This window comes from Tenrec ecaudatus, chromosome 9 (genome assembly GCF_050624435.1).
Source record: "Tenrec ecaudatus isolate mTenEca1 chromosome 9, mTenEca1.hap1, whole genome shotgun sequence".
In the NCBI taxonomy this organism is placed as follows: Eukaryota; Metazoa; Chordata; class Mammalia; order Afrosoricida; family Tenrecidae; genus Tenrec; species Tenrec ecaudatus.
In genome coordinates this window covers 71,274,678-71,291,400 of record NC_134538.1, presented here as the reverse complement: position 1 = coordinate 71,291,400, position 16,723 = coordinate 71,274,678, and positions in this window count along the sequence as shown.

Below are 16,723 nucleotides of genomic sequence, written 5' to 3'. Positions count from 1 at the left end.
TGTCCAAGATTCAAGCAAGCAAGAGGCACGGGCAGAGCAGGGGGAGGCGGGGACAGCCTAGGTCTGACGCCATTCTTTTCCTCTTGCATAGTTGTGTGCAAGAAAATGCGCAGTTGTGTGGCCATCATGAAACTGCACCTTGCTCAGAGCATTCCACAGATAAGGGTTCTAGCTGTCATTATCCGTCCACCAACATGTCTGCTTTCTACATGTTTGCAAGGAATTCAGATGCGTCACCAGCCTGCTTGCTTTCCCCAGACTCTAAAGTCATCTCATGTAACTCCTTCCTTCACACCGTCCTCAGACGAACTTGCACTTGAGCAGTGAGACACAAAAGGGTCCTCATTTTGATCATTGTTTTTAAAATGGCAAAGAGAAATCACCAGAACGTCCACCAACAAGGAAGAAAATAAATGATTTGCTAGTCCATTAAAATGTCGTTCTGTGGCCAAAAAAAGAATGAATGGGGAGAAGGAATATGCCACGCACCATAAAACTGCACGTACCATACGCCTGTAAACACCTCCATAAAAAGCCGGAGAGGACTGCTCCATATAATTAATAGTGGGAACCAAACAAACTTGCTGCCCTCTAGTCTTTCCTGGCTCATGGCGGCCTGGTTGGACAGAGCAGAATTGCCCCCGTGCTTTTCAGAGACTAAATCCTCATGGGAGCAAAAAGCCCCATTACCCTCAGAGTGGCTGGTGACTCCAAACTGCTGGCCTTCCAGGTAGCGGCCCAGTGTGTACCCACAGCACCAGCAGGGTTCCTGTCCATGGAAATGGTAGTGGCAATGTTGGAGACCGTGTTGAAGGAAGGAATACTTTGACCTTTGACTGTTAGCACGTTTTATGTTTACAATGATAATATTGCTTGTGTATATGGATTCAGAAGTGTTTAAAAACTTAAATTCTGAATGAAACATGAAATGAAGGACGGAGGGGTTGGATTGTCAAGGAAAGGGGGCATTGGGCAGTTGATGGGGAGAGAGTGAGAGATGTGAAATTTCTGAACTAGAAAGCACATGCCTGTGGAGACGGGGAAAAGTCAAAAGTGAGAGAATGTGAGAATAGTGGGGAGAGAGCATAAGAGGCAGAGGAGGAGGATTTATGGAGCGCGATGAACATGGTGTTAGAATTCAGAACACAGGTGGGGTCCAGAACCATCGGCCTGCAGTCACTGCCATGGTTAACTTGGGATATTGAAGAAATGGGCCACCAGACCCATGCAATCATGCAAGATGAGACAGCTTCAACCTGGTCTTTCTAGGCCCTGTCCCTCAGACATGAAACAAGCTGGACAATGCAACAACTACACAACTCTGAACAACACAAGGCCAGAGCACATCCAATCACACTGGATAAGACTTTACAAAAGGATCTAGGGAAATAATTTATAAACCCCAGACATTAAAAAAAAAAAAGATGTACTCCTCTGTCCTTAGAAGAAACTCAAAGACGTAAATGAAGAAAAGGTGGTCACAAGAAGAGGCATTTATAAACCAGGGGCCATCTGGGATTACTGGAAACTAGAAGTAAGGAAGGGCCTTCTAGGTCCTTCAGAGGGACCATGGTCCAGCCAAATTGGCTTGTAACCTTCACAACTTTGAGGTGATGTTTTTCTGGTGAGTGAAGCCACTCAGGTGGTGCTCCTCTGTTACAGCAGCCTGGGGAAATCTTGAGTATGAGGGAGCCCTAGTATTTTCCAATAGAGCATCTTCAAGTACTCATATCCCTTGCCCCAGTTTGAAACCCGCAACTCTAGGACCTAAGGTCATCCAAGTTCAGAAGATGTCACCAAAGGGGAAGGCCAGAGTGCCCCGTGTATAAAGCAACCTCGCTCACAGGCTGTTTCAATCCCACAGCACTGCCCTGCCATCCTTAAGAACCGTAGAGAACGTGTTAGGTTTCTCAGGTGGGAAATACCTCGGTGCTTGGCCTCGCACGAGAAAGAATTCATGCCGAAGTCTGGTTTGTGATCCAAGTGAGTTTTTATAAAGGACAGACGTTTCCGGTTTTACAGTCACTGAACATGGGTACCATCGAGGGATTGCACACCCATACCTGGTGGCCGGAGGACAGAGAGACCACTGCACGGTGAGCAGAAGGGCGAGGAAGATGGAAATAAGGGGCCAGATGGTCTCGAGTTCCTGGTATTTGGGGCCTTTGACTGGGAGGTATGGTTGAAGGTATTGGTTGACCCTATTGGCTGAATTAAGCCCACCGGGCCTAGTTTAGGCCCACCTGGCTCAGGCTTGAATTGGTGCATGCCCCTCCTCAGTCTTTATGGCTGGCTGAGCCTTGCCTGGTTCTCTTCCAACCTCCTGTAGCTGTAGGGGAGGGGCTCCAGATACCCCTAGTCCCTGTCCCTAGCTACCTAACAAAAGTACATGTACCAGGTCGCACTTTTCTTTTTCTTTTTTTCAGGAAGTTCAATTTTTATTTGGTGGGTACGAGAGGTACCACAGGTCGACCAAGGCCTTCATGAATGCAGGGCCCGCCTCTTGTCCAAGGGGCCGCGGTTAGGGATGTATTTGACTCCACAACCATCCGGGATGAGGCGCTTCTCAGCCACCATATCCTCAAATTCATCAGCATTAAACTTGGTGAAGCCCCACTTCTTAGAGATGTGGATCTTCTGGCGCCCAGGGACGCACCTTTTCTTCTCTGTGACAAAGAGCGTACAATTGTGTTCTTTCTCAGAGACCTCTGCTTTCTCTTTGTGTTTAACTTCTAGAGAAAGATCTGCTACCTTGCTAGATGCTTATCAACTACATATTTTCTCCAGCGTTTTAATAGTTTTGTTTTTGAAGATTTGCGAGATAAAAGCACTAGTCATCTTACTGTGTCATGACTTACAGTATCTTTTTGAGTTCATTCTTTTTGGTTTTCAGAACAACAAGTTTAAAATAATGATAATTACTTTCTAATAATTTTCTAACAGTTATACCACACTTGCTATTTTTTGTTCTTCCACATCAAAATAGAATAGTCATTGTGGTAGCAAGCATGGAAGACTTAATGAGAATGCTTCTGGTATTTCACTGTTAAATACGTTAACTCTTAGTTTTAGATATTCTTTATTATGTAAAGGAAGTTTTACATATAGCTTGTGGCTGTTTCTTCTTTTGTAATCATTTTATTGTGGGCTTTAACAGCTCTTATAAAATTCCATACATCAATTGTATCAAGCATATTTGTACATATGTTGCCATCATCATTTTCTAAACATTTATTTTCTATTTGAGTCCTTGGTGTCAGCTCCTCTCCCCACCTTCCATGACTCCTTGATAAATTATAAATTATTGTTATTTTCATATCTCACACCGACCATTGTCTCCTTTCACCCTCATTTCTGTTGTTCATCCTCCTTCATGGGGGGAGTTGTGCATCGAGCATTGCAATGGATTGACCCTTCCTCACTCCTCCCCCCCATCCTCCTGGTATCACTACTCCCATTTCTGTTCGTGAGGGGTTTATCTGACCTGGATTCTGTGTGTCATGAGCTCTTATCTGTACCAATGTACACACCCTGGTCTAGCCAGAACTGAAAGGCAGGACTGGGGTCATGAGTCAGTGATGAAGAAATCTCAAAGAACCAGAGGAATGTTATGTGTTTCATAGGTGCTATTCTGTGCCCTGGTTGACTCATCCCTTCCTTGTGACCCTTCTGTGAGGGGATGTCCTACTGTCTACAGATGGGTTTTGGGTTTCTGCTCCAATCGCCCTCATTCTCAATAATTTTTTTTTTTTTTTTTTGCGGGGGGTGTCTTTCAGTGCCTGTTATCTGATTCTGTCGACAGCTCATGGTCACAGAAGCTGGTGTGCTTCTTCCATGTGGACTTTGTTGCTTCTGAACTAGATGGCCACTTGTTTATCTTCAAGCCTTTAAGACCCCAGACATTATATATCTTTTCATAGCTAGGCACCATCAGCTTTCTTCACCACATTTGCTTATCCACACATTTTATCTTCAGCGATCCTGTTGGAAGGGTGAGCATCACAGAATGCCTGGTGTTAGAACAAAGTGTTCTTGAGATGAGGGCTTGAGCAGAGGCCCAAAGTTTGTCCACTTCCTCAATGTATTGCCATATAAATATATGTACATAGTCCAGTGCCTCTATTTTATGAATTAATATATTTGCATAGTGCACACCCATCTTTATAGCTTTGCTTCCTAGATCTTTCCTCTGTTTCCTTATACCTTCCTCTTGCCCCAACATCATGCTCACCCTTCTTCTGCCTCTTAGTAATTACTCTCAGCTAGATGGATGTTGTTCCAATACCACCAGAATCTCTATGTCCGCCTCCTTGTTGCTTTTGATTTCCCAGTTGTTCTCTTGTTTATGGCGTCCCTCCTCCACCTCCTCCTCTAATGCCCTCTGGAACCATGGGTCCCATTACTTTCTACTCAGGCTTGCTTCCCATGCCTATCTCATCTAAGTAGGAAAAACAACAATAACAGAGCCAAAACAATAAGAAAATGAAAGTTTGAATAAAGAGAGAAAAACCAATAACCCCCCCACCCTCTAAAAAAGAAAAAGCATATATAGTTCCAGTCTGCCCGCTGACCTTCATGACTATCTCCCCACCAGTCCGGGGAGGGGGGGGGGGGTTGGGAACTGCCCTCATAGCCTGAAGTCTATTTGGGGGGGGCTCCTCAGGGGTTTTGTGGCTTTGCTTTGCCATGTTGCTGATCTGTTATGTACCATTCTTGGTTTGCCCCTCTGTGGGAGTGGTCAGCCCAGGCTCACTCCCCACCTTGTGTCCCCAGTATTGTCCTCTCTTGAGTTATGCCCTAGCGAGGGGACATCATGTCCTGAGCAGTTGTCAGCCCTACAGTCCTTTCTGTGCCTTAGCAGCTCTGTGCAGGGACGTTGTCCTCAGGGCTTGGGATGCCAGTATGGGGTCTGGACCCTTGTTCTCTCTTTTTCCTTCTTGGTTTGCTTCTGTGTGGGTGTGGTAGGCCAGCCCCTCTCCCCTGTCTGTAGGTTTAGAGTTGTCCTCTGTAGCACATACTTCTAGGGCTGGTGTTGGTGGTGAATCAGTTTGGGATTGATTGGGACCGGCCCTGTAGACCTCTGTGTTCACGAGTTGCTCCATGTGGTTATGTTGTCCTCAAGGTTTGGCATGCAGTGGTGGGGTCTGTACTCATACTCCCATATCTGTGGATACATAAAGAATAGCATCACCTTGCTTTTCGTTTTGCGCCCCCTTTTTTTGCTCCCCCCTGTCCCCACCCCTTTCTTCTGCTTTGTGTTGGAATGACATGCATGTACAGTCTTGGGTTGGGTGTGTCCCCCACCCGATTGCCTGTAGTTCATCCCATAAAGCAATGGTTCTCGACCTTCCTAATGCTGTGGCCCTTTAGTATACAGTTCCTCTTGTTCTGGTGACCCCTCCAACCATAGCATTATTTTCTTTGCTACTTCATAACTGTAATTTTGCTACGGTTATGAATTGTAATGTAAATATCTGATAAGCAGGAGGTATTTTTATTATTACAAACTGGACTAAATGAGAGCATAGTGATTAATCACCAAAACAATAGGTAATTATATATTGTGAAATATTTATTTCTTATTACAAATAACTGAAATTTTGTCTTGAAGCAATGGTGTAGCATGGGTAACAGTCTTCACGCCAGTACTCATATGTGGGCGTGTCTGCATGTGGGTGGACCACCTGGAGACTGAGAAGCACCATCTCAGTTTCTAAAACTATTGGAAATCTGTGTTTTCCGATGGCCTTAGGCAACCCCTGTGAAAGGGTTGTTCGACTCCCACAGGTTGGGAAGGTGCCGTAAAGTGTGAGATAAGTGGTGTTACTTCTATACTTACGGTGCTGATTATACTCACCTCAGTGCACTCATGTTGTACTTGTCCTGTTGTGATTGGCTAACTTTGCTTAGTATAGTTTCCTCCAACTCTTCCCATGAGACAACGTGCTTCATGTGATCATCAGTGCTTTTTATGGATGCATAATACTTCATTGTGTGTATGCACCAGAATTTTCTAATCCACTCGTCTATTGATGGAAATTTAGATGGTTTCCAATTGTTTGCAACTGTGAATTGTGTCGCAATAAACATTGGTGCTCAGATGACTGGTTTGTTTCTTACTTCTTCTGGGTATATGCTGTGCTGTAAGGTAACGAACTCAATTTCCATTTGCTTTAACTATCGCCAGATTGCTTCCCACAGTGGCTGTATGGATCTACCCGACCACCAGCAGTGGAGGAGAGTTCCTATCTCGCCACACCCCCTCCAACATAGGTTGCTCTCTGATTTTCTGATTTGGGTTAACCTCAAGGGTGTTAGGTGGCATTTCATAGTTGTTTTAATTTGCATTGCTCTGATGGCTAATGCTCAGGAGCATTTTCTTGTATGTTTATTGGCCATTTGGGTCTACTCCATAGTGAAACTTCTGTTCAGGGGTTTTGCCCACTTCCTCATGGGCAAATTATTTGCCTCTTTTTGCAGGCTAAGAGGGTGTTGTAGATTTTAGTAATAAGCCCTTTGTCTGTTGTGTCATTGCTAAAAATCCTCTCCCAGTCTATGGATTCTGTTATTACTTTCTTAGTGGAGTCTTTTGATCCACACAGGTGTTTTATCCTTGGAAAAATCCCATGTCGATTTCAGCTTCAGCTGGGTGTGTACCTTTCCCTATTACAGTTTGCCTTTGTGTTTCCTGCACCAAGGTTCTTAGGTTTGTCTCAATCCCTTCGTTGATGGTCCTGATATTTTGGGATATTACTTCAAGATCTGTGATCCATCTTGAGCTTGTTCTTGTGCATGGGGTGAGGGAAGGGTCTTGTTTCATTTTTCTTTCTTTCTTTCTTTTTTTTTTTTTTTGGTGCCGTGACTCGGATTCGAACCGAGGTTGCTGCGGGCACAACACAGAGTACTAACCACTATACGATCACGGCCTGTTTCATTTTTCTACAGGTGGATATCCATGGTTTCCAGTACCACCTGTTAAAGAGGGCATCCACCTCCCACTTGATGCTTTTGGGGGTCCTTGTCAAAGATCAGTTGTCTATATGTTGATGGTTTTATTTCTGAGTTTTCTGTTCTTTTCTATTGGCCTGAGTAGCTGTCATTATTCCAGTACCATACTGTTTTTACCACTGTGGCTGTGTAGTAGGTGTTAAAGTCAGGTAAGGTGAGCCCTCCAACTTGGTCCTTCTTGAGGAGTTCTCTGCTAATTCTGGGCTTCCTCCTTCATATGAAATTGGTGGTCAATTTTTCTAATTCTTTGAAGAAGGTTGTTGGTATTTGAGTTGTAATAGTGTTGAAATTTTATAATGCCTTGGGGTAAGATTGCCATCTTTACTATACTGAATCTTCAGATCCACAAGCATAGGATATTCTATTTGTGGAGGTCGCTTTTGGTTTCCTGTAGAAGGGTTCTGCAGTTTCCTTGTGTAAGTCTTTTGGTTTTTTTTGGTTAGCTATATCCCTAGATATTTCAGTTTATTCTTGGCTATTGTGAAGGGTATTGCCTTCTTGATCTCCTCTTCCATGGTCTTGTCCAATGTATATAGCAAACCAATAGATGTCTGCTTGATGATCTTGTATACCGCCACTCTTCCATATTCCTATATTGCTGCCAGTACTCCTGTTGTGGAGCTTTGGGGGTTTTCGATACGTAGATTCATGTTGCCTGCGAATAGGGATAGTTTCACCTCCTCCTCTCCAAGACAGAAACTTTTAATGTTCTTCCTCTGCCTTATGTTGTTAGCTAGGACCTCCAGTATGATGTTAAAAAGAAGTGGGACAATTGGAAACCTTGTCTGGTCCCCTTTTTCAGTGGTATTGTTTTAGGCTTTTCTCCATTGACTATGATGTTGGCAATTACTTTTCATAAATAGCTTGTATTAACTTGAGGAATTTTCCTTCTATTCATATGTTCTTGAGTGTCTTAATTAGGAATGGGTGTTGGATGTTGTCAAATGCTTTTTCTGTGTCTGTCGATATTATCATGTGATTCTTAGCCTTTTTCTTATCAATGTGGCAAATAATCTTGATGGACTTTTGAATATTAAACTATCCCTGGATCCATGGAATGGATTATATTATGATTACATGTTTTATACACTTTTGTATTCTATTGGCTAATGTTGTGTTAAGGATTTGCATCTATGTTCATTAGAGATATGGGTCTGTAGTTCTCAATGTAGATCTCTGTGGGATCCTTGCCCTGTTTGGGTATCAAAGTTGTACTGGCATTGTAAAATGAGTTAGAGAGTTTGCCATCTTTTTCTATGCTCTGAAATAATTTGTGGAGATTTGGTATCATCTCTGCTCTGAATGCTTGGTAGAGTCCTTCTGTGAAGCTGTCTGGTGGGAGCTATTTTTGTTGTTAGTTTTTTGATAACCATATGAGATAGCTAAGGTTTATTGTGCTAACCTGGCCGATAAACACATGTGGGATTAACTGAAGGGCATAGAGATAAATGGCTTGGTGAGTCTTGCCTTTCTAGTTCTCAGGTTTCTTGCTTTCTGATGGTCAGAGCAGGGGGCAGCTGCCTTAGCCAGTTCCCTTCTTCAGCTGGCAAGGCTCACTTCCTGTGAGACATCCCTGAGGATGTCACATGGGCCTACCCTGATGCAGCCCTGGGTGCTGGAGCAGCTGTGTGGAGACCCCTGTCAGCACTGAGATGCTTACACGCTCTGATTCGACTTTCCTCCTGCAGTTGGGTCATTGTATGTGTTTTGTGAGAAGGAGGAGGACTTTGTAGATCGGTGTCCGACATATGGGCTAATGTTGGACTTGTTTTTTGTTGCATTGATTTTTTTGCTTGTATTCCCACTCATTTAACTCTGCCATAATTTTTATTCTATTCTTTTGCTCTTGGACGGGTTGTTCTGTTGACTATGTTCTAGTTGCTGGAGATTTTGTGATCGTGTATCAACCTGAAGTCTCTCTTTCTTTTTCATGCATGCATTAATCGCTATCACACTTCCGCTGATAACTACTTTTGCTGTATCCCATAGGTTTTGGTAGTTGTATTTTCATTAGTCCCTAGAAATTTCCTAATTTCCTTTCTAATCTGGGCCAGTACCCATTTGTATTGTAGAAAATTGTTATTTATTCTCCAATTGTTTGCCATTGTTTTTTTGGTTGTCCTTTTGTTGATCTCCAACTTTATGGCATGGTAGTCCGAAAGGGTTTTCTGAATGATCTCTATGTGTTTGAATTTATTCAGGCTCTACTTGTGTCCCAGCATGGGGTCTATTTTCAAAACTGAGCCATGTGTACTTGAAAACAATGTATATATATATTTTTGCATTTGGATGGGGAGCTCTATAAATGTCTCTCAGGTCCTATTGCATAATTGTAGAGTTTAGCTCTGCAACCTCCTTGCTGAGCTTCCTTCCCAGGGACCTATCTTTCTCTGATAGTGGTGTATTGAAGTCACCTACTATGATTGTTGAGACTGTGATTTCTTCTTCATCTTTTGAATAGTTTGATGGATTTTATGGGTCTCTAATTAGTTGTGTGTATATTTATTATTCCTACTGTTTCCTGGTCTACTGATCCTTTGAGCACGATATAGTGGCTATCCTTGTCTCTTGTTATGATTTACACCATGAGGTCAATTTTATCAGAGATTAGGATTGCAACCCCTGCTTTTTTTAGGTTGCTGTTTGCCTGGTATAGTTACTGCCAGCCCTTTATTCTTAGTCTATTTTTGTCTGTGAGCTTAAGGTGTGTCTCTTTCAGGTAACAGATTGATGGGTTATGTTTTCTGAAGCAGCTTGCTAACCTTTGTCTTTCAATGGGTGAGTTCAGGCCGTTGACATTCAGTTATTACCACCAACTGTGAATTCATTGCTGTCATCTCGTACCTTTTGTGTTGGGTGTTTTCCTCCCTTCATATCAGTGTGCTGTGTTTATGTGTGGGGCTTCATTCTTGCCTCCTTTTCCCTCTGAGGCAATATTATCTTGCTCATTGTTTTCAGCATGTTGACTTCTGGATAGAGTTGATCTATATGGCAGTCTCCTGTTTGTGCTTGGTGGATATTGGTCCTCTGACCACGGTGAGCTGGCAAGTATTTTCCACAGGGTTGGGTATCTTAAGGCATGTTCTTTGAGTTTTCCTTGTCCGGGAAGACTCCTACCTCACAGTCTATCTTAGAGGAAAGATTCTCAGGTTGGTGTTTTTTTCTTCCAGCTTTTCCATGTTACTTCCAGATGTTACTTCACTGTCTCCTCCTCTACATGGCATCTGCTGATAGGTTGAAGCATAATCTTACCTGAGCACCATTGTATGTGACTACCTTTTTTTCTCTTGTTGCTCTTAAAACTTTGTCTTTTACCTCGAAGTTGGTTAATTTCACTGTTCTGTGCCTTGGTGACTTCTTCCTTGAGAGTTTACCCCAATTGTTGTCCTCTCTGCTTCCACTATGAATGTCTGATTCTCACAAGGTGGGGAAGATTGCTTCCAGGAATTCCATTGCTAATTTAGCTGTTGATTTCTTCGAGTGTCTTGCTTGGTGAACCAATTATTAGATTGTTGTTCCTCTTGATATCATCTGTCATTGTTCTCAGGTTTTCTTCCACCTTTTTGATTATCTTGCTTGACTTTCTTTCCCATTTGTTGAAGTCTGCCTGATTGTCCCAGCGATCGCTGGTACAATTCTCTCCCTTTTCTAGTTTGTTGGTGAGGTTTGTTATCTTGTGTTTTGCTTGTTACCTCATCCATTAGGTCTTTTATTTCCTTTGGTTCGTGGACCTTATCTTCTCTATCATGGACTTCATCCCCTCCATCATGGACTTAATCTCCTTCATCATTGCATCTGCATTGCTTCCCTCATATCCTGTATTACTCCAATCAGCGTTCTGAAGATTTCATTTTGTTGCAGATCAATATCTGTTTTCTCTCTGAATGTTGCTAGGTTTAGGACTTATGCTGTTGCATTTCCCCCCTTGTTTTCTTATTGAGGGTGTTGAGGTATGCTGCTGTCTATGTATTGTTTTGGAAGAACTGGGTATCATATTATCAGGAGACCAAGGGGATTTGAGCTCTTTCTCTGTGTGACTGATAAGAGTGGTTTAGGGGACCACCTGTGGCGTACTATGGTGGTGGATTGTGCTGTTATGTAGGCGATGTGATGTGGCGACTCAGTGGCTGGAGGCGGTGGTGGACCTCACAGGGTGGGTTGAGGCAAATGCCTGTAGGTATGCCTCTGGTCTGGTCTGGACTTTCTGGCCACAATTTATAGTCTTCTAAAGACTCTCTGTTGTTCCCCAAAGTGGTAGGGCTGTGGCTGTCAACCCCTGGCTTTTCCAATTTTGTTCTGTTGAAATCCTAGGCATGTTCTAGGGATGAGAGTTCTGTCTGCTTTGCTATGTTAATGTTATGCTAGTAGACCAGGACCAGGTTTAGGGTGGCTTACCTTCAAAGTTACAGAAAGGACCACAGCCTGGAATTTTAATGGTTTCAAATTTTATCTATCTATTTATTTATTTATTTAGATGGACTTGTGAGTGCCCTGGTATTGGGGCTGTGCTGCATTATCCCCCAGGGAAGGGGGACCAGATTAGCCATGTGGATTTGAGGCCTAGTGGATCTGAATTCTCCCCCAGCTGCACTCCTGTGTCACTCCTGGCTCTCCTGCACAGCTATGTCATGGGTAAATATCCCAGGGGCTCTTCAATTGCTGAAAATTAGTGACTATTTATTTACCATACTGGCAGGTACAGAGCTGGAGAGAGGGGATAGCTGGTGTAGTTACTCTTTTCCTGGCTGGGGAGGGAGTATGCACAGTCATAGAATGTGGGAGTCCGGTTGATAGCAGAGTGTGTAGTGTTGTGGCTAGGTCTGGAGCTTCTCTGCAAGCCTGGGATTATGATCACATTTAGCCAGCAGCCTGGGGAAATTACTGCACACTGAGAGTCTAGGAACTTGGGCACAGGAAAGGGTGGCAGATGCTCTCCCTCTCTCTGGTGAGGGATTAGTAGAGCCCGAGGGCAGACGTGGTGAACTTATTGCGTTTCAGTGAGTTCTTGAATCATCTGTGGGTAAAAATCGTAGGAGGAAGGCTGAACCAGAATCTATTCTGATTCTAGTCTGGAATCTACTTTTAGCACCAAACCTCCCAATATTTTCCTGCTTATCTCTTAATTTTCTGAACTCACAACAGGAGCACCAGGCGGGAGACTCTACCTGGATGCCATCTTGACTCTCTCTCCTTGGTAGTTTCATAATTACATGTCAACCTGATAAATAAGTCTAGGGGTTGAATCTAGCCTGTCAATCAAGTCACAGCCTGATGATGCCTCCTTGTGGGCTGACTTTTTCATGAGAATTTTGGGAACTTCCTCTCTATTGACCTGGAGGTGGGCCACACTCTTTCTCTGCTTCAACTTTTTGCCGTTGAAATACTCAGAGAGCTGGAGGAGCCACATGGAGACTCACACCAGCACTGAGATGCTTTTGCTGCCATTGGATCCACAAGACTTCTAACCCAGTGTCCTGTGATCTTCCTGCATTTGACATCATTGCTTATACCTGTGTGGGTCTGAAGTGGGACATATGGACTACTTTCAGACTTATGGAGTAGTATCAGACTTATGGAGTAGTATTAGACATATGGATTTTATCTGGACTGGCCTAGGATGTTTTCTCAATATACAATTGCTCTTTGATATAAAACTTTTCCTTACACACATATGAGTGTTTCTAGATTTGTTTCTCTAGTCAACCCCGTCTAGCAGTTATCTCGCACTTCCTCTGGCCAGCCCCAAGTTCACAATCCTGATGCAGAAACCTGAGGATCGTCCCTAAAACAAAAGTGATGGACCATAATGACCCATTAATATTGATGACAAGTTTCTGTTATATTCAGGAAAACTTTAGATGGTATGGAATTTACACACCTTCTTCAAAGATGTTAAAGACATGCATATAAAAATGCTTAGACCTGTTGCGTGTTTTAGATATAACCCAAGTACATCAAAACAATTCTGACTCATAGTGATTCATATTCATAGGACGCAGTAGAATTGTCCATTTGTGTTTCTGAGGCTGTTACTTGTATGAATGTAAACTGTTCATATTTCTCCCATGGAGCCATTGGATTTAAACCGCTGACCTTACAGTTAGCAGTCAATAACATAACCCACTATGCTACCAGAGCTCTTTGGCCAGCCATGCAGGCTCAGCAAACTCTGTTGTTGTGGTTGCTGTTGAATCAATGTCAACTTAAGGTGATGCTGTGCACAACAGAATGAAATGTATTCTAGTCTTGTATCAGACAATGCTCATTGGTGTACTTGAGTTCATTGTTGCCTTCTAACCTATGAGGCTCATTTTCCAGATTTCCATTGGCTAATTTTCTAATTAGATCACACAGCCTTTCTTCCTAGTCTGTCTTTTCTGGAAGTGCCTCTAAAATTTGCCCACCATGAATGACCAGACTGGCTGGCTTAGGAGCCTTCAAATGACAACAGTGTTTACTCTCTCACAGTGACTGCAGGTTAGGAATCCATGTACAGCTTAGTGGGGTCCTTTTGACTCAGGGTATTTCAGGTGCCTATAATCAAGATGTGAGTCAATGTTACAGTCATATTAAGGCTCCAGTAAGGAAGAATCTGCTTCTAAATCGCTCATTTGGTTGTTGAAAGGATGTAGTTCCTCATAGGACTTAGACTGAGGACCTCAGTTCTTCCCTGGCTGTTGGTTGGAGGCTACCCTCAAACCTGTATCATATGGGTGGGCACACCACAGGACAGCTCACAACGTTGTAGAGTCAGCAGAGAGCAAGTAAGACGAGTCCAAGAGAGTGTGAGCAAGATAGAAGTTGCTATCTTTTATAATTTCATCACGAAAGCTACCCCCAACATTTTTGCTTATTTCTTTTGTTAGACGTGAGTCATTAGATGGCTGTCCACGTTGAAGAGGAGGGAATGATTTAAAGGTGTAGTTACCAGGAAGGATGCCTGGTGGTGTTGTGAGTAAGCACTCATTTGCTCACTGGAAGTTGAAACTCATCAGCCAATCCATAGGAGGAAAAAGTGGGAGTCAGCTCCCGTAAAGATTACAGCTTTGGAAACCCTTGGGGGTAATTCCACTCTCTTCTACAGGGAAATGGAATCAGAAATGGAGGTTGGGAGCGTTAGGTGCTATTTTAGAAGCTACTTAATACAGCTTGATTATCTATTTTTCAATTTATTTTACAGTATTTGGGCCACCTCATTCTGATTTTTAAGCTTTTGAATGTAAAAACTCAGTATTTTATTTTCAGACATTTAATATATATATGTACTTAATTAAAACCTTTCCTCCTGGGGTTTTTTTTGGGTTCTATCTGCCTTTTTAAAAAACTGGCCTTTTGTGATAGGTCTGGGGTTTGTTTGTTTTTTGTGAGCAGGGCCCACACTGGAAGATATGAGTGGAGTCAAATCTCTCAGTCAAGCCTGATGATGTCTCCTTGGTTCTGTGTGGCCTATTTGATATTTATAAGAGACACTATGGAGAAAGATCTTTCTAACTTCTTCCTCCTAGCCTGAATCCTGGCTTCTAGCCCGAATCAGTGGCCCCAGTGACCTGCTGATACTGGGAGTGCTGTAGGCAGCTTTCCCCTTTGTCTGCCAACTGTGGATCTCCCTCGACTCAGCCTCCATCAGCCTACGGTCTTCTGGCTTTCTTGTTCATTGCTCTGGCAGCTCTGTGCATCTGGAAGGGCCTCCAGCTGGCATTTGAGTGATGGACTTTAGTTGGACTGGGTACCCCTGCTCTGCAGCTGTGTGGGCCACTTTTTGGATACAAACTCCTTTTTTTTTTTTTTAAATCGTTTTATTAGGGGCTCATACAAATCTTTTTTTTTTTTTTAACAATTTATTAGGGGCTCATACAATTCTTATCACAGTTCATACATATACATACATCAATTGTATAAAGCACATCTGTATATTCTTTGCCCTAATCATTTTTTCCTCCTCTTTTCTTTTTTTACATTTTATTAGGGACTCATACAACTCTTATCACAATCCATACATATACATACATCAATTGTATAAAGCACATCCATACATTCCCTGCCCCACAAACTCCTTTTTTAAATATACATTCTTTCTTATCCATATCAAAGTATTGCTTGATTTGTTTCTCTGGATAACCCAGTCTAATACACTTTGCCGTAGATTTATTAGGTCTACCAAGATTTCTGAGGAGCCTGCTGGAGCAGTGGGTTACCTGTGGGCTGCTAGGCGCAAGGTCAGCAGTTCGAAACCATCACTTTCTTCCATGGATATAAAACCCGAGGCTTTCTACTCCCATAAAGATTTATAGTCTTGGAAACCTATAGGGAGAGTTCTACTCTGTCTTATAAAGTTACTGTGAGTTAGAAGTTACTAAATGGCAATTAGGTTCATTTTGTTTTTGATACCAAACATTTTATTGAAACTATGATAAGCTCTTATTCATCTCTTTACAATTGTTTACATTTTAACTTATTAATTCTGTTCTATTTGTTATTTCTCTTCGTTTTCCTTTCCTGGGTTAATTTAGTTGTTTCCTTTCTAATTCACTGAACTTGCAGTTCATAATTTCAGTACTTATTTATAATAAAAGTACTTCATCCAGAAGTGCTAATTTTTATTCATGCTAACATAATGATCTCATTGTTGTTGCTTTCTAAATAGTCTGTACTTAAATTTTGACCTGGATTTTTTTTAGGAAAACGTTTCCCTTGCCTTGATAAGTGATTACCACAATAAGTAATTTTTTAAATGTTTGGTTCAAAATCTATTTAAGCATAGAATTTTATTGAATGCTTCCTGGAAAGCAAAATCATTCTTATTTATTTCCTTACCTTTGAAAAATAGTATGTTTCAAAGGTCTCCTTTTCACTAGTGGAAGCCAAACTATGTAACTTCTTCATATACTCAGTGTTCTACACATTAAAAACCACAACCAAGCTCACTGCTATCGAGTCTGTTCTGACTCAGAGTGACCCTATAGGACAGAGTTGAACTGTCCCTTTGTGTTTGAGACTCTAATGCTTTGTGAGAGCGGATAGTTTCATCTTTTTCCTGGTTTTACGTACTCCAACTCCAACTCAGAGTGACCCTATCGACTTCTTGTTTCACATACAAGTCAAAAATGAATGCAAAGTCTTCATTCAAGCATATGTGTATTACAAACAAGACATATTTAAGCCAGTCTCTAATCAGTGGATGACTACAGACAAGTTCAGTAGTATAGACAACTCAGTCTCATTAGGGTGTCTTAGAAAACAAAAAAACTACAACAAAAACAGGATACTTTTGTGTCATGGGGGAAAATACAATATTGAGGCCAGGCAGGCCTGATAAAAAATTTTAACAACACTCAAGTGGACATCTTTCCAAATCATTGAAGCTTTGTAAAAAGTTCACAGGGAATGCTGCCCCACACGAGACAAGAGTTCTTAATGGGTCAAACATTTTAAAGAAGGTTGGGAAGACTTCAAAGATGAGCCAAGAAAGGGAAGAACATCAACATGGACAGATGAAGAATGTGTTGCTGAAGTCCAGAAACTGGTGGAAGAATGTAGAATTAGCAGAGATGTAATAGCTACTGAAGCTGAATTCTCACATGGTTTGGCAATTTGAATTTTTAGTGAGTATTGTGGCCTCAGTAAGATTTCAATTAGATCGGTGTCAGCAGATCTTTGCCTTGGCCATTTAATCAGGATTGAAGCTAATGAATAATATTTATGGGCTAAATCATAA